Source organism: Odontesthes bonariensis, chromosome 11, assembly GCF_027942865.1.
Source record: "Odontesthes bonariensis isolate fOdoBon6 chromosome 11, fOdoBon6.hap1, whole genome shotgun sequence".
Lineage (NCBI taxonomy): Eukaryota > Metazoa > Chordata > Actinopteri > Atheriniformes > Atherinopsidae > Odontesthes > Odontesthes bonariensis.
Window position 1 is genome coordinate 30333622 of NC_134516.1, and position 17706 is coordinate 30351327.

Here is a 17706-nt window from a genome sequence, read left to right on the forward strand (position 1 = left end):
TGCATCTCTGGGAATCACCCATTTTCTGCAAAAATGCCATTTCATGCATGTCAAACTGTTATTTTATAGATGCAACCGAAGAAATGGGAACAGATGACAAATGCGTCCCATCCCTGAATTTTAGCTTGAGCAGCTACTGATGATGCAGCCCTTTTGGCCACCTGGTACCTGCTTCAGGTCAACCTCCTGAACAACCCAACACAAAAGGCCTTTTTCTTCAGCTTGAATGTTTCCCTACATGCTAATATTCACAAGCAGGTCCTATGCTACTGTCCTGATAGGCAATGACCTTCTGGCCACACCTCTGCTATTGAGGCGCCTTTCAGTTTCCATGACCCAACCTCAATGGTAATGTATAGATGTAATAAAAATACTCTGCTTTGTGTTTAAGATGTTACGGACAGGGTCCTCCACTAGATGTTTGCCCCACCACCTGACCCAACTGACTTCCAGGTAGTGAGTAAGTGACAACATTGAGCCAATAAATTTTGTTCCCAAGCCACTTCACTAAAAGTAGCTGCCACATCTTTTGATTTGTGCAGCACAAGCTTCATTACAAGTATTCAAAGTACAAGACCTTTGCAACCACAGACGATAGTTATGAAGCCATCCTCGGTCATGGACTTGCAGAAACTACTGTCCAGGTTTCACATGGCCCCAGCATCTGATGGGTCTGCCCTTACCCAGAGCTGTAGGGTGAGGATTGCTACAGAGTGGAAAGGTTTCCCCCTCAGCACAATATGCAGCAGTGGAATCTTCTGATAGAGCCCAAGGCCACACCTTTACCCACTGCTGTCAGAGAGCTGCAGTTGGCTTTTCAGCCATTTTTAGTTGGGAATACATTCCAAGCTGAAGCCGTCAAGACCGTCACAAGCTCCCCTTTGATCAGATACAGTCCTAAGTTAATGCCAACACCTTATTTATAGGATTAAGTCAGGTCAACCTGTCAGACCCTCAACTATCCCCTCCAACCCACAACTCGATGACCCAGAGACAGCTAGGAGCCATTTGATGGTGCAACAAGGTATTCAAGTTAAAAGCCATTTATTCAAGCGGCAGCAGCAGCGATGCCTCTAGAATATGCAGATCTGCAAGACAAAGAAAGTCAGTCACCTACCAGCAGCTACAGAGAGCACACATGCAGAGTAAAATGAGCCTCACCAGAAAGATCCTCAGAAGCCGCTCTGAACTGGAACCTTGTGCTGAGATGTTTTGCCGTGGTCTGGCTCAGATTCTGTTGGGCTGTAGCGGAACTGGCTGAACAGCACACGCTTCTTGTTGTAGCGGGACCGAGATTTGTAAGCGTAGACTTGATCCTCGTCGGCCACAGGAGTGAAGACTGGCTCGTCCTCGCCGCTGGTGTCAGATGAAAGGCTCCAGCTCCCATCTTCAAACTGGTAATTGCTGCCAGGAGCTCCAGACTGACCTCCCTGAGCGCCATGCTGCTGTGCTGCAGAACCACTGGTTCCAGCTGCTTTCTGATACGTTGGCTTAGATAGAGCTTGCCCATAAACTGAATACATGGGTGAAGAAACAGAATTAAGATCAGCCTTCCATTTATACAGTCAATTTAAACTGCTTTTAGTTGCTGAGCTTTAATTGGGATCAGCTTACCGCTTTGTGCAGGAATGCAGGTGATGCTTCCAATCAGCACACAAGAAATCCACAAAACCCTGCAGAAACAGGGACATCTCATATGAAGTTCTGAGTACATTTAGAGACCAGTGGGGTCCAACCACCACCTCCCCTTAACATGCCCAGTCCTGTTGAGCTTAACTGCATATTCATAGTGTAATGCTGCCACCAAATGAGGTTCTGCTTGCCTCAGACATTTAAGGCAGCAGAGGTTCAGTGCCACCACTTAGAAGCACTGGGATAGACTAGAAGTTACTCACCTCATTCTGCTGCAATATAATTAAAGCTTGCCTGGGACCTGCTCCTGCCAAACTGCACTAACACAAAGTTCAGAGCCCTGTGACACTAACCTGAAGCTGCAGGAGCTGCTTTCATATGATCCTCAGTGCAGAGGGAACTGATTGCTCAGCGGTAACAGCTGCTGCTGAAAGGTGCAAGGCTGCAGTTAACTGGCAACAATGGACTAACATATGGAGCATCTCAGTGTTATGTCCATAAATAGATAATAATCAGGAACTCTTGTGAGTATTATGTATTTTATTTACATATATAAATATTAGATTATAAATATAAATGATCAAATATTCTGAACTGCTGATATATGTGATAATAATAACAATAACAATGGAAGCTGCTCTCAATATGTGAAATCTCTCCCATAGTTCATTATTAGTAGGCTAATTGATGAATAAACATCCTGCTGCTGAATAAGTGTTTAAAAGATAAATAAATCAGAAGGAAACCTGCAGAAGAAAGTCTTCTAACAGCTGTCTCTCTGTGTTTATTGGCATACAGCACGGTTAGTGAGATCCAGATCCATGTGGGCACTCAGGACGGATTTAAATAGCGACTCTGAATGGACGGTAAACCCGCACTGAAGGCCCAGTGAGCCAAAGCACGGCCGCCACTGAAAAATAGATTTGAAACCCGTCAATATGCTAACTTTGCGTGTTTACCTCTATAACTGATGTTATATGTAAAACAGAGCACATGGTCAATTAGCTTTTTAAAAATCTTTATTTTAAAGAAAACAATCAAAACAAGAGTTTTTCTGGAAGATTTAAATAAGTTCTGAATATGCATAGAAGAGAGGTTACATTTGAGTCTATTTTCTTTGTACAAAACTTAAAACAAAAACCTGAAGTCTGCACACTGAGGAAAACTATGAGGATATTTATGAAATTTCCTCCTAATAACCAACTTGGGTCGGTGTCCCCAGTGGAACATTTTATGTGTAGTCTGCAGGTTTCATGTTTTCAGCTGGAGATGGATGCTTTTTGTTCTGTATGTTACATATTTTTATCTTGATCAGGACATTCAGAACGAAATCAGGATTTTATTAGAGCAGAGCGACAGTCTGGACATGCTTTAAGTGACCACGAGTTGACACGTAGTCTTAATGGGCTGATTTTCAGTTTAGCCGTCTGACAGAAGAAACAGAAAAATATGTGGATGAGAGCAGCTTTATTGGGAATTTGGCTGGAAATATACACTCATTCTTTCCTGTTTTTACTAAAAGATGCAGAAATATTAAACTCTGTAACATGTGTTTAGTGCACCAACCCATGCCAACTCAGTTAGCATATATACAGTTATAGGAATAGTTTACTGAATGTCCCATCTTGTAGACAGCCTCAGTGTTGCATTTCCAGTCCAGTCTGCTGTCCAGGTGAACCCTCAGGTATCTGTAATCCTCAACCACCTCTTCACCGAGGATGGAGACGCTGTTCAGCTGACTGCTGCTCCTCCTAAAATCCACAATCATCTCTTTTGTTTGTATTCAGATGAGGCGATAGTTTATTTTCCTATAGATGTGATAGTTTCATGTAGATGTGCTGAGGTGTGACAGGGAAGCTGTTGGTACATGGAGGATGTGAGGTCTGTAGCAGGAGGCAGCAGCATGCTGAGTTTGTCTGAACTCTTCCATCTGTCTGATCCCACATTATCCCAAAGCCTGTGAGCTTTTCCATTCCTGACCACACATCCCTCACACTGTTCTGCTGCAGATAGTTTCCCACCGACTTGCTCTCTTCCTTTTTTCTTCACACTCCTCCTTAACTCCCTGTTTCCCTCCATGAAGGCCTTCTTCTTTATGCTCAGTGGCTGCAACACAAGTTCACATCAACCAGGCGTTTGTTCAGAAAACAGCGTCACAGCTTTGGACTCAGGAAGTGTTTCAGATGTCAGCTGTCACTCAGACACACTCTCATAGGGCCTGGATAGCTCAGTTGGTAGAGCATCAGACTTTTAATCTGAGGGTCCAGGGTTCAAGTCCCTGTTCAGGTGTAGAAATGTGATCTCCCACTTAACCTGTACTTCCCTCTATGCCTGCACTCTGTTTCTACACTGTCACCTCTGACAGAGCCTGACCATTCAGAACTTATTTAAATCTCTTCCAGAAAAACTCTTGTTTTTCTCGTTTTCTTTAAAATAAAGATTTTTAAAAAGCTAATATGTTTTACATATATAAAGTTATAGAGTCGCTATTTAAATCCGTCCTGAGTGCCCACATGGATCTGGATCTCACTAACCGTGCTGTATGCCAATAAACACAGAGAGACAGCTACACGCAAGGCCATTGTATCTAATGAGGCTCCAATTTTGAGATCAAAATTATACCATTAAGTATACCATTATATATAAGTATACCATTATACCATTATACTATTAAGACGGAATTTTTTATGGTCAAACTTACAAGAGAGAGGACGAGGTGGCCGAGTGGTTAAGGCGATGGACTGCTAATCCATTGTGCTTTGCACGCATGGGTTCCAATCCCATTCTTGTCGGCTTTGAATGTCAAGTTCTGTTCTGGTTTGTTAATATTTCTCATTCCACTTCTTACAAGCAGGCTTTTCAAACAATGCTTTTGTCGCAATATTTTTATTTGCTTGCACTAGGTTCGTTTGGGCAATTGAATCTATCATGAAGAATTTTGAGTGTGACTTCAGGCTAATGTGAAAGAGCTGTCTTTCTTTCAGCTTGCACCCACCTTTGCCACATCCAGCTGTTAATCATTTCCTCCACAGTGGACAAAGGAAAGACAACTGGAGAATGCGGGCGTCGATCCCGCTACCTCTCACACGCTAAGCGAGCGCTCTACCATTTGAGCTAATTCCCCTTCGATTGATGTATTCTTAGTGCTTCCAAATTAACGAACCCTTTCTGACCAAACGATCCATTCCTTGATACATCAAAAGGAATAGATCTCACAACTGAAGCTTGTTGGTTTTTCTCAGTGTTTTTGTGTGGTTTTGAGTGGTTGAATGTATCAAGTAGAGTCTTGCGATCGATCAGTGAGACATGGAAAATCCGTAGTGTTTCATGGTTTTGCAGATTCTTTTTTCTTTCCGATTTTAAACAAATTTGAATTTGCACATTAGTTGGTTTGCCTTTATAAGATGATCATTAAGGCCTCTCACCAGAAGAGCACCTAAAAGATTTCTGAGGAGTGCGGACATCAATCCCACCACATTTTGCCTGGAAAGCAAGCCCTTTATAATTTGACATAGTTTATCTTCCATATTTGAAGAGATTGTAATAACCCCAACCTTAAATTTGACTTATCCTAAGTGCAATTGCTTTTGTTTCGCCCAATTTTAAATCAAACAACCTCAAACATCCCTACATGGTACCACATTTAGATAATAATGATTCTATTTTTGTGAAAGGAGGATGAATTCATATCCTCTGCAGGCAAGGCCATTGTATCTAATGAGGCTCCAATGTTGAGATCAAAATTATACCAGCTGTAGTTTAAGACGGAATTTTTTATGGTCAAACTTACAAGAGAGAGGACGAGGTGGCCGTACCCTCTGCCAACTGGCCGTCAAACAAGTTCCTAACAAATTCCTAACAGTCCTAACAAATCCTAACAACTCCTAACAAGTCCTAACATTTGACGTGTTTCGTCATCACGTAAGTCATGCGCAGTGGTGGTCGATGGGAAAAACAAAAACAAGTTTCCCGCTACCGTCTCCCAACTTTTGACTCCCGTTTAAAATCGAGATAAAATTGGTATGTATGGTGAATAGATTATTTAATCCGTTTAATATAGTTTAACCTGACTCTGTCCGTATCTGTGCGTCGTTCTGTTGGTTTAAAATATCCTTTCAAGCGTTATTGTCTTATTTTAACGCTCCTTCCTGGCGTTTTTTTGTACTATCATTCGGCTAAAATTTTAGTTTTTTGGGATGACGAAGACAGGGAAGCCCGATTCGTATTGGGCTGGTGTTATGCAGCTGTATGCTCAGGGAAAGTTCAAGTTTTCCACTGGGAAGAGACCTGGAACCAGAAGATGGAGGGCTGTCATTCAGCGGATAGGCGCTTGTCTACTGACTCCTGTCTTCAACCAGAGAGTCCGGACAACCGACATATTTGGAAAAGAAATCTCCTGCAATTGTGGTTATCATAAGGTGAGTTAAATTTTTTTATTTATTTACAATAGATGGAAAAAAAAGCTATGTTTCACACTGCAATATGTGACTGTTAAAGTTGTGAGTGTTTCACAGATTTTTACCTTTCTGAATATAAGACACAAAATCTAATTAGAAATTGTTCTAAAATTGATTGTTCTAAAACACTGGAAAGAATTTAATGTTTTATTACAAAAGTTTTTCAAGCTTTAGCAACAAATTCAATGTTGTTTTTCCACAGTCAGGTGAGCAGGCAGGTTCAACAAGGGTTCAATCCGAAAACATGTCAGGTGCAGGGACAGCGTCAGATTTCCAGGCCAACCAGAGCAGCCAAGGTGTACCTAGGGCCCCAGCAGATCCAGCTGCACAGAGCAGTTCAAATGTAAACCCGACCATGCACAGGAGCTCAAGTGTAGCCGCAGCTGCAGCAGATCCAGCCGCACAGAGCAGTTCAAATGTAAACAAGACCATGCACAGGAGCTCAAGTGTAGCCGCAGCTGCCGCAGATCCAGCCGCACAGAGCAGTTCAAATGTAAACCCGACCATGCACAGGAGCTCAAGTGTAGCCGCAGCTGCAGCAGATCCAGCCGCACAGAGCAGTTCAAGTTCAGTTGTAGGCAAAGTTCCAGCTGACCCCACAGCACAGAGGAGCTCAAGTTCAGGAAGCTGTCAACCTCAAAGCATCTCAAGCCCTTTTTCCATCAACGACATGATTCGCTTTAATTTGATGCGCATCAAGAAGTTAGTGTGATACATGTAATGGAAAAACGTTAAATCGCTAGAACGCCTGTTTTGTCGCATTAAATCAATTCGCTCGAAATAGGTGGTTCAGGGCTAAGTTGTATCGCTACAGAAGTGATGGAAAAGGTTAATGCGATTCAGACAAGCCACGCATGCGCAGATGGTATTGGTAAAGCGCAAGGATTCGAATTGTTGTTGTTGAGCCGCTCAGCCGCCCCATTTCACCTATCCTGTCGGTATCAAAACAGCAGCAACAACTAGTAACAACAATGTCCGATGATAAAAGAAACAACTGGTCGAGAGCAGAGACTCTGCTTTTTTTAAACACAATTCGGGAGGTCCTGAAGCAGCATAATTAATTCTCGCCTCGCTCTCATCCTCCTTCTTAAATTTCTGACGGCTATTATAAGCTGACATAGCACTAGCAGCATGTTTAGTCCTATCCTACGGTCCATAACTCTAAATAAGTAACTAGCCTAATAAATAAAACGAAAGCCGGTGGTGAAAAGGTACGTAGCCTTGAAAGTTATAGCAACTGTTATAACAGGAGGCTGACAATAACAGCGCGAGCAATTAAATTCCCGCTACCGAGCATTCTAATTCGCTACAATTCGCCACTTTTGTAATGGAAAATCATCTGGTCGAGTCAGAATAATGCGCATCAGCACGTTCCGGGGATGTCATTTTATTTCGCTAGAATCGTCCTGTTTGATGGAAAACCAACCGAACGCATCTTATATCGCAACAAAGTAATGCGATATAACTTTTAATTCGCTACAGAATCTGATGGAAAAAGGGCTTCAGTCAGTCAAACCCCAGAGCAGATACAGTGTGCATTATGTAGTGCAAACATCAACGTGGAACATTTTAATGAACACTTGTCTGACTTTCATGCAGAACAATGTTGTGAGCAATGTGGGAAAAAGGTCAAGGGTGCAGTTGGGCTGCTTCAACATATTGAAGAAGGTCATGACCCACCACACCAAACATCAGCATCTCAACCACACCAACTACCAGCATTCAAACCACCACAACATGGGAAACCAGCAACACCACCCCAACAACCACCACTTCAGCCACAGCAGTGCCTTCCACCAGTGCAACGCCTGCCGCCAATTCCTCCAGCTGCTTCTTCTCCTGTTGTCCACCTTAGGCCTCCAGAGGTGAATTGGGTGAGTTTTCTTCCCAAGCAGTTTTTGCGGGTCATCAAGCCGGCAGACCAGGAGTGGATTGCACAGTGCCTTTACCACCCCACAGGCCAGTTTAGACAACGGTTCTCCCAAAACTGGTTTCATCCACCCAGTCCACCAAAGGTAGTGACTGCACCTCCGGGTCCCCTGGTCTACTTCAGGCAGCGGATGTTTCTGTGGGCACCTATGCGGATGTGGGGTATTTCACTGAAGTGTCAACAGTGCAACACCAAGATGCACCACTCTGGGATCTACACAAAGGTCAGAGAAGTCGTTGACCTGGATTCAAGGTACTATTTGATTGGAGGAGATTATCCACGATGCAGTAAATGCATGATTCCTGTCTGTCCGTGGAGCACCGAGGTTTTAAGCCAATTAGATCCAGCCAACAGAAACAAGTTTCCAGCTACTCTCACCACACAGCTGGCTCTGGACAAAAGGTGCGTGACTTTGCTGAAACCGCGGACTGTTGGAAATAGCTCCAGTTATGTGCAGCAAGCGTTGGAAGAGCTGCACAGTGAGGAGTGGGCAAAGCGCACCATTGAGTATATGTCTGACTGTGAGCGTCACAAAAAAAAGAGTGTCTTAGCCAGGAGCCATAAAGTTGCCTACCAGAATCCGCCACGGTTTTGCCCTCTTCCTCTTGCACAGTGGTTTCAGACTGTGCATGCCAATGAAATACTGAGTCACTTGTCTGAGATGAAGGGTGTCATCACCTCAACATACGGCAGGATTTTAAAGCTTGACTCTACCAAAAAGGTAAAGTAAAACACCTCTAAAATTTTGTCAATTCTAATTATTATTTGCATTCTGATGTTCTTGCTTTTGATTTTCTTTACACCAAACAGATCACTAAAAAGCTTGCTGGTGGCATTTCTGAGACGGCTACGTGGATGACGAACATCACCAACGAACATGGCCAAGCTCTGAACTGTGTGCTGACCACAGGTGAGGGAGCAGGTTTGGAGGAACTGTGCCAAGGGATTGTCCTGCGCTACCAGAATGCTGGAGAACCAGAGCCAAAGATCCTTTATGTTGACAGAGACTGCTGTAGTGCATCAGGTTTGTGATCTTCAGACTTTGTTGCACTTTAATTTAAAAGAAATGCGTTTTTAACAAGGTATTATAATCTGGCAACAGTTATGTTTTATGTCACAACTTTAATACCACCAGCCCTGAGTCATCATGAAAAAGGAATAAAGAAATACTGTAGAATGTATTTGTGTTTTATTTTGCTTATTTTTTGTCTAAGCAGGTGCACCTCCAGTGCTTGAGTGGTTTCGGCCGTGGAAGACTACAGTGAGACTGGACATCTTTCACTACATGAGACGATTCCCAACCGGTCTCACCACAGAGCATCATCCTCTTTATGGCACATTCTGCTCCAAGTTGTCTTCCTGCATTTTTGAATGGGATCAAGATGATGTCAGCCACCTTAAAGAAGCCAAGAGCTCAGAGCTGAGGAAAAAGTATCCTGGTCATCCTCCCACAGAAGCACAAGTTTTGGCCAACATTAGCTCCAGTGAGCTTGCTAAACATTGCAGAAGAAGAACCAGAAGAGTAGAAGAAACCCGGAAACTCATTCAGGGATTATTAAAGTCCATGTGGGAACTGACTGACACCACAGGTTTACGCTTGATCAACCCTGAGAGCATGACTCGTGTGTGGCAAGTGCAGCAGAAGCACCTACCATGCATCCAAGACCCACCTGGTGTTGAACTATATACTAAGCTTGGCTCAACACAAAAGGGAGACAAAGAAGTTCAAACCTTCAGATGTGGCAGGGGGTCGTCTTCAGTTGAAAGCTTTCATCGACATCAGTGCTCCTTCATCCCAGGTAAACAGTAAATTGCTATATTTGATGTCATTCATTGCTGTCACACCTTCCAGATTTTTATCTGTACATCTAAAATTGTTAAATCAGCATAATTTCTGAAAAGAAAATGCAAAGAATATTTGTCATTTCATAAATGCAGCTAATCTTTGCCACATTGGGTTTTTTTTAAGGATGGAGAAGCAATGCCATGCACACTCAGATGTATATGCTTGAGGGTGGATCCAGATGGAACATGAAAAGAGCCCAAGAAGCTTTAGATGCGAGTCGCAGATCTCACACTAAACTCTACGATGTTCGTCTGATGTCCAACATCAACACCCTGAGCATCAGAGTGCTGGGTCATGCCCTCTTGCCAGAGTTCATTCCCCCAGGCTGTCCAACTGGTATTGGACCTTTACCTCACAAATTCCACAAAAATACTAATTTTTGTACAGCAAATTTGTAAACTTAAAATATGGTTGTAAGTGTACTTTATGATTGACTTTGTAGGTGAGCGGATTGCTGTGGAGTATCTTCTTGCTCAGTCAGACAGGGGAGACCTGTTAGGTCCCCAGCAGGACAGCGAACTGGGAGTTGTTTTGCCAGAGATGCAAGCCGATGTTCAGGAGGAGGACAGTGCTGATGGTACCATCAGTGACGTCACTGACATCGTCTTGGAGAGCCCCTCCAGGGTGCTGCAGTATGAGCAGTTGGAGATATCAGCCCCTAATATTCATTTTCTCCAGGAAGGGTCATCTCCCATGTCATCTCAGGTAATGTGATCATTTCATTAGAATGATTTGATTTATTTTTAATTACAAATATTCACTTGCATGTATTGTGAATAATTTGTCTCATTAACAGAACCAATAAGCATCACGTGTTGCGTGCTTATATATGGGCCTTTCCCCTTGTTCTAATTGACCAGATTTTGATGGTTGGCTGTCATCATGACTGTCAGTGAACAGTTTATGATGATCATTTGAATGATGAAAAAAAAATATTTCAATCTTTTATGTTAGAAAGACCTTGACATCAGGGACCAACATCTGAAATGGATATCATGAATACAGAGAAAAGGGTTTGTTTTTTTTGCAGTCCAAGGATATAAGGAATCTTTACTGTCTTTTCTGTATGTTTTCAGGAAACTAGTCTCGATGCAAGCCCTGCTTCTCCCACTCGCACTGTTGATCCAGTCAGAGATCTGCTTACTGATGACAACTCCTTTAGTGGACCAAGCAGCAGTTCATCCCAGGTATAGTGAGACCCCTATGGGTCCATTGTGTTTGGTTAGAGTATGAACCACTTTGTTTCGTAGCTGGTTTATGTTATATGGACAATTTGGGGACGTAGTTAGTCTTGTTTTGAAATCAGGCTTTGGCTCAGCTTGATCTACAGGTTCTTTTCCACTTTTATTATTTGGGTTAGTGTTGGTTGGCTTGCTTGCTATTCTCAGCACCTACACCTGCATACTTCATTCATGCACACCACGGACAGCACTTGATGTTACGCTTTGATTTACTTTATTTTTATTGAACAAGATATTTCTCTTTTTTTTCTTTGCTACAAATATGGATTATCCAGTCCGATACCAGTGGTGCATTCACAGAAGATGACTGTTCAGCAGTCCCAGGAAATTGTTTCAGGTAACATTAAAAATTCAGTATTTTTATACATTTAGTGTGTGTATCTGTATATAAATTAATTTTCCTTTAAGGAGACCCGGTGTGACTCCAGAGGTTTTCCTGGATGGGAGGCTGTTGACAACTTGGCAGAGTATCTTTTGAACCTCAATCGCACAATAACTGCGCTGTCAACCACAGAGGTAGAAGAAATTATGCAGCTGTATTCTGCTTTACACGACATGGACAAGCAACCCTCCAAATACACCCTAAAAAGTAAGAAGAGCACGTTGCCAGGACCATGGAGAGCTTCTCGGAAACGCAGTGGGTCTGCACCTGGTCAGCAAGCAGCTGAAAGGTAACCTGTCTGATATTTGACACAATGCATAATTTGTTTGCCTACTGACTAGTAAAAGCCAAGTCAAGTTTTGCAATTCCTATTTTTATGTCTTAGCATTTTAAAGTTTTAAGATTAGGAGATTAATACAGTAATAATAATTAATACTATTGCATTTCATGGCTGCTCCATTCAAATTAGTTTAAAGGAACTTGCATTTTTCTGCAATTTTAATGACCTGTTTTTCACACAGACTGTTCATGACCCATGGCCAGGCTGCCCAGAGACCTGACACCAACAGAATCTCTGAGTGCATTTGCTTCAAGCTGTTAAAAGAATACCAACAAGCGAGAAACCGACCAAAAGACTGCAAGGGAAAAGTTCTGCCCATTCCACAGTCAATCGTGCAAACTCACTGCCATGTCAAACAGCTGCTTAAAGACTCCCAGCCCATACAAGACCAGACCAACTTGTTGTTAGTCACCGTCAACAACACCACTGTGTGTGCTTGGTAAGATGCCTTTTTTATTTTGACTAGATTTTGCACTTTACACTTCACTTCACTTTGAAAAGTAAAAATGTTTCTATTGTACTATTTTTCAGGTTACATGAGCGACAGAAAAGAACAGACCGGGACACTCTACTCCAAGGTGTGCAGCTTCCTCAGAAGGTCTCTGTGGCTGAATCTTTCCTGCCAGAAGCAAGACAGCTTCCCTCCATTCCTGTGGAACATGGACATAAACGCATGGAGTTTCAGGAACCTGAAAACAGAGAAGGCGAGGCACTGATCCGTTCACACGTTGGTGGTAGAACTGGCTCTGCACAGCATTATCCTCCTTGTTCTAACACTGTTTCATCATCCTCACACCAGTCAGGCCACTTTTTTCAAGCCCCAGCTCCTGACTGCTGTTTGTATGCACAGAGTCAGCAGCCACCATCACCTGCTTGGTCCTACTATGAGCAGAATCAGATGCCACAAACTCTGCCCACTTCTTCGGGTTTCTGCTACAGTCCATCAGCCCCAGTCTTGCCCCCATTTAGACAAGGACAGTTCCCACCCCTGCCATCTCCTCTGGCTCCATGGTATCAGCCCCATACACCACCACTTCATGTATCAGCTCCAGCAGCTGCAGCAGCATCAGCATCACCATCAGATCTGCTTTCAGCAAACATGAATCGCTACAGGAGGTGGAGACAGAATAGGGCAGAACAAGAAGAGCAGGAACGCTTGGCAAGAGGGGAACCTCCCAAAAAGCGGCAGTGGAAACCGGACTACCACTATCAATGTTCAGTTTGTGGTCAGGCCAAAAATAAAAGCACTGGCCATACACAGACTAAAGGGAAATGGTATTGTCCAGCCTCTGGACAGACCATTTTGGAATGGAGAGAATCTCTTGCAAAGAAATGATTTTCTTTGTTACAGTTTGTTTGTTTGTTACTCTGTTGTTTTAATGTAAAACTTTTTTGAAGAATATGATTGACACTGTGTTTTGATTTAACACTGGTTTGTAGTAGATGTGATCAGTCTGAAGAAAAACGTTTGATCTGGAATATTCTCCCAGTTGTTTTGTTTTAGTCAGCCTTTACACATGTCCAGAAGAAACTACAGATCAGTGTATGCAGCTGTGTAAGACTAAATAAATTTCACTGATCATGATTTGTTTGTGTTGTATCATATAAATTCTGTTGGACCTCAATAGTAATAGTATAAACAGAAAACAACCAAAATAGTCATAATTGTGATTCTCTGCTAAATTTAACATAAATTTAAAATGTAAAAAGTATTAAGTAAAGGATAAATCAGTTTAATTAAAAATTGAAAGATATTACCACAAAGACACTAATGTGGTTGAAACATGTTTAATTGGTGTCGAAGTGTGATAATTATCTGTTTTTCCTTTCCTCTTTTCTCCTCCCTCTTCCCCCCCCCCCCCCCCCCCCCTTTTCCTCTTTTCCCCCCTCTGTAGCAGTCCCTATTGCCCCATCTTTGGCCGAGAGGTTAAGGCGATGGATTAGAAATCCATTGGGGTCTCCCCGCGCAGGTTGGAGTCCTGCCGACAACGATAACATTATTGACCCAGGGTTGCAAAAAGTTAACCAGGAAAGAAGCACAAGTTCCTTTCACCTTTTGATGAAATAAAACAAAGGCCAGACGTGTCGTTGATCACATGAATTATTGCACAGACTGATCTCTGAAGACACAACTCCTTCATCTGACCCATTTCGAAGACTGACCATTTCTAACAAACAAAAAAAAAGATTTTTCTTGATCGCCATAACTTAGGTCTTTCTCAGGAGTTGAAGTCCTTCATGAAAATGATGATTTGTAACACTTGCATGTCAAAGGTGAACAAGCATGTATGTAGTTGTCGTGGCCGAGAGGTTAAGGCGATGGATTAGAAATCCATTGGGGTCTCCCCGCGTAGGTTCGAATCCTGCCGACAACGATAACTTTATTGACTCAGGGTTAAAAAAAGTTAACCTGGAAAGAAGCACAAGTTCCTTGGACCATTTAAATGAACAAAACAAAGGCCAGACGTGTCGTTGATCGTATGAATTATTGCACAGATTGATCTTTGAAGACACGACTCCTTCCTCTGACCCATTTCGAAGACTGACCATTTCTAACAAACAAAAAAAAAGATTTTTCTTGATCGCCATAACTTAGGTCTGTCTCAGGAGTTGAAGTCCTTCATGAAAATGATGATTTGTAACACTTGCATGTCAAAGGTGAACAAGAATGTATGTTGTTGTCGTGGCCGAGAGGTTAAGGCGATCGATTATAAATCCAATGGTGGTCTCCCCGCGCATGTTCGAGTCCATCCGACAACGATAACATTATTGACCCAGGGTTGCGAAAAGTTAACCAGGAAAGAAGCACAAGTTCCTTGGACCATTTGATGAAATAAAACAAAGGCCAGATGTGTCGTTGCTCACATGAATTATTGCACAGACTGATCTCTGAAGACAAAAATCCTTCCTCTGACCCATTTCGAAGACTGACCATTTCTAACAAACAAAAAAAAGCTTTTTCTTGATCGCCATAACTTAGGTCTGTCTTAGAAGTTGAAGTTGTCGTGGCCGAGAGGTTAAGGCGATGGATTCGAAATCCATTGGGATCTGCCCGCGTAGGTTCGAATCCTGCCGACAACGATAAAATTATTGACTCAGGGTTTCTAAAAGTTAACCTGGAAAGAAGCACAAGTTCCTTGGACCGTTTGATTAAAAAAACAAAGGCCAGACGTGTCGTTGATGACATGAACTTCTGCACAGATTGATCTCTGAAGAGACAGCTCCTTCCTCTGACCCATTTCGAAGACTGACCATTTCTAACAAACAAAAAAAAGCTTTTTCTTGATCGCCATAACTTAGGTCTGTCTTAGGAGTTGAAGTCCTTCATGAAAATGATGATTTGTAACACTTGCATGTCAAAGGTGAACAAGCATGTATGTAGTTGTCGTGGCCGAGAGGTTAAGGCGATGGATTAGAAATCCATTGGGGTCTCCCCGCGTAGGTTCGAATCCTGCCGACAACGATAACTTTATTGACTCAGGGTTAAAAAAAGTTAACCTGGAAAGAAGCACAAGTTCCTTGGACCATTTAAATGAACAAAACAAAGGCCAGACGTGTCGTTGATCGTATGAATTATTGCACAGATTGATCTTTGAAGACACGACTCCTTCCTCTGACCCATTTCGAAGACCGACCATTTCTAACAAACAAAAAATAAGCATTTTCTTGATCGCCATAACTTAGGTCTGTCTCAGCAGTTGAAGTCCTTCATGAAAATGATGATTTGTAACACTTGCATGTCAAAGGTGAACATGCATGTATGTCGTTGTCGTGGCCGAGAGGTTAAGGCGATGGATTAGAAATCCATTGGGGTCTCCCCGCGCAGGTTGGAGTCCTGCCGACAACGATAACATTATTGACCCAGGGTTGCGAAAAGTTAACCAGGAAAGAAGCACAAGTTCCTTTCACCTTTTGATGAAATAAAACAAAGGCCAGACGTGTCGTTGATCACATGAATTATTGCACAGACTGATCTCTGAAGACACAACTCCTTCCTCTGACCCATTTCGAAGACTGACCATTTCTAACAAACAAAAAAAAAGCTTTTTCTTGATCGCCATAACTTAGGTCTTTCTCAGGAGTTGAAGTCCTTCATGAAAATGATGATTTGTAACACTTGCATGTCAAAGGTGAACAAGCGTGTATGTCGTTGTCGTGGCCGAGAGGTTAAGGCGATGGATTAGAAATCCATTGGGGTCTCCCCGCGCACGTTCGAATCCTGCCGATAAAGATAACGTTATTGACTCAGGGTTTCTAAAAGTTAACCTGGAAAGAAGCACAAGTTCCTTGGACCATTTAAATGAACAAAACAAAGGCCAGACGTGTCGTTGATCGTATGAATTATTGCACAGATTGATCTTTGAAGACACGACTCCTTCCTCTGACCCATTTCGAAGACTGACCATTTCTAACAAACAAAAAAAAGCTTTTTCTTGATTGCCATAACTTAGGTCTGTCTTAGGAGTTGAAGTACTTCATGAAAATGATGATTTGTAACCGCTGCATGTCAAAGATGAACAATTGTGTATGTCGTTGTCGTGGCAGAGAGGTTAAGGCGATGGATTAGAAATCCATTGGGGTCTCCCTGCGCAGGTTAGAGTCTTGCCGACAATGGTAACATTATTGACCCAGGGTTGCGAAAAGTTACCCTGGAAAGAAGCACAATTTCCTTAGACCATTTGATGAAATAAAACAAAGGCCAGACGTGTCGTTGATCGCATGAATTATTGCACATATTGATCTCTGACGACACAACTCCTTCCTCTGACCCATTTCGAAGACTGACCATTTCTAACAAACAAAAAAAAAGATTTTTCTTGATCGCCATAACTTAGGTCTTTCTCAGGAGTTGAAGTCCTTCATGAAAATGATGATTTGTAACACTTGCATGTCAAAGGTGAACAAGCGTGTATGTCGTTGTCGTGGCCGAGAGGTTAAGGCGATGGATTAGAAATCCATTGGGGTCTCCCCGCGTAGGTTCGAATCCTGCCGACAACGATAAATTTACTGACTAAGGGTTGCTAAAAGTTAACCTGGAAAGAAGCACAAGTTCCTTGGACCATTTGATTAAACAAAACAAAGGCCAGACGTGTCGTTGATGACATGAGCTTCTGCACAGATTGATCTCTGAAGAGACAGATCCTTCCTCTGACCAATTTCGAAGACTGACCATTTCTAACAAACAAAAAAAAAGCTTTTTCTTGATCGCCATAACTTAGGTCTATCTCAGGAGTTGAAGTCCTTCATGAAAATGATGATTTGTAACACTTGCATGTCAAAGGTGAACAAGCGTGTATATCGTTGTCGTGGCCGAGAGGTTAAGGCGATGGATTAGAAATCCATTGGGGTCTCCCCGCGCACGTTTGAGTCCTGCCGACAACGATAACATTATTGACCCAGGGTTGCGAAAATTTAACCTGGAAAGAAGCACAAGTTCCTTTGACCATTTGATGAAATAAAACAAAAGCCAGACGTGTCGTTGATCGTATGAATTATTGCATAGATTGATCTCTGAAGACACAACTCCTTCCTCTGACCCATTTCGAAGACTGACCATTTCTAACAAACAAAAAAAAAGCTTTTTCTTGATCGTCATAACTTAGGTCTTTCTCAGGAGTTGAAGTCCTTCATGAAAATGATGATTTGTAACACTTGCATGTCAAAGGTGAACAAGCGTGTATGTCGTTGTCGTGGCCGAGAGGTTAAGGCGATGGGGTCTCCCAGCGTAGGTTCGAATCCTGCCTACAACGATAACTTTACTGACTCAGGTTTGCGAAAAGTTAACCAGGAAAGAAGCACAAGTTCCTTTCACCTTTTGATGAAATAAAACAAAGGCCAGACATGTCTTTGATCGTATGAATTATTGCACAGATTGATC

The 17706-nt window shown here is 42.5% G+C and overlaps 7 non-coding genes across 7 annotated transcripts; all 7 read left to right on the plus strand.

Moving 5' to 3' along the window:
• Window positions 1-3848: 3848 nt before the first annotated feature.
• Window positions 3849-3921, plus strand: trnak-uuu (transfer RNA lysine (anticodon UUU)). Its single transcript has one exon. It is a non-coding gene; the product is annotated as a tRNA-Lys (tRNA).
• A 421-nt stretch (window positions 3922-4342) lies between these two features.
• trnas-gcu (transfer RNA serine (anticodon GCU)) lies at window positions 4343-4424 on the plus strand. Its single transcript has one exon. It is a non-coding gene; the product is annotated as a tRNA-Ser (tRNA).
• Window positions 4425-14121: 9697 nt separating this feature from the next.
• On the plus strand, window positions 14122-14203 carry trnas-aga (transfer RNA serine (anticodon AGA)). Its single transcript has one exon. It is a non-coding gene; the product is annotated as a tRNA-Ser (tRNA).
• A 624-nt stretch (window positions 14204-14827) lies between these two features.
• trnas-cga (transfer RNA serine (anticodon CGA)) lies at window positions 14828-14909 on the plus strand. The gene has a single exon. It is a non-coding gene; the product is annotated as a tRNA-Ser (tRNA).
• A 300-nt stretch (window positions 14910-15209) lies between these two features.
• trnas-aga (transfer RNA serine (anticodon AGA)) lies at window positions 15210-15291 on the plus strand. Its single transcript has one exon. It is a non-coding gene; the product is annotated as a tRNA-Ser (tRNA).
• A 302-nt stretch (window positions 15292-15593) lies between these two features.
• trnas-aga (transfer RNA serine (anticodon AGA)) lies at window positions 15594-15675 on the plus strand. The gene has a single exon. It is a non-coding gene; the product is annotated as a tRNA-Ser (tRNA).
• Window positions 15676-16744: 1069 nt separating this feature from the next.
• Window positions 16745-16826, plus strand: trnas-aga (transfer RNA serine (anticodon AGA)). The gene has a single exon. It is a non-coding gene; the product is annotated as a tRNA-Ser (tRNA).
• The last annotated feature ends 880 nt before the right edge of the window (window positions 16827-17706 follow it).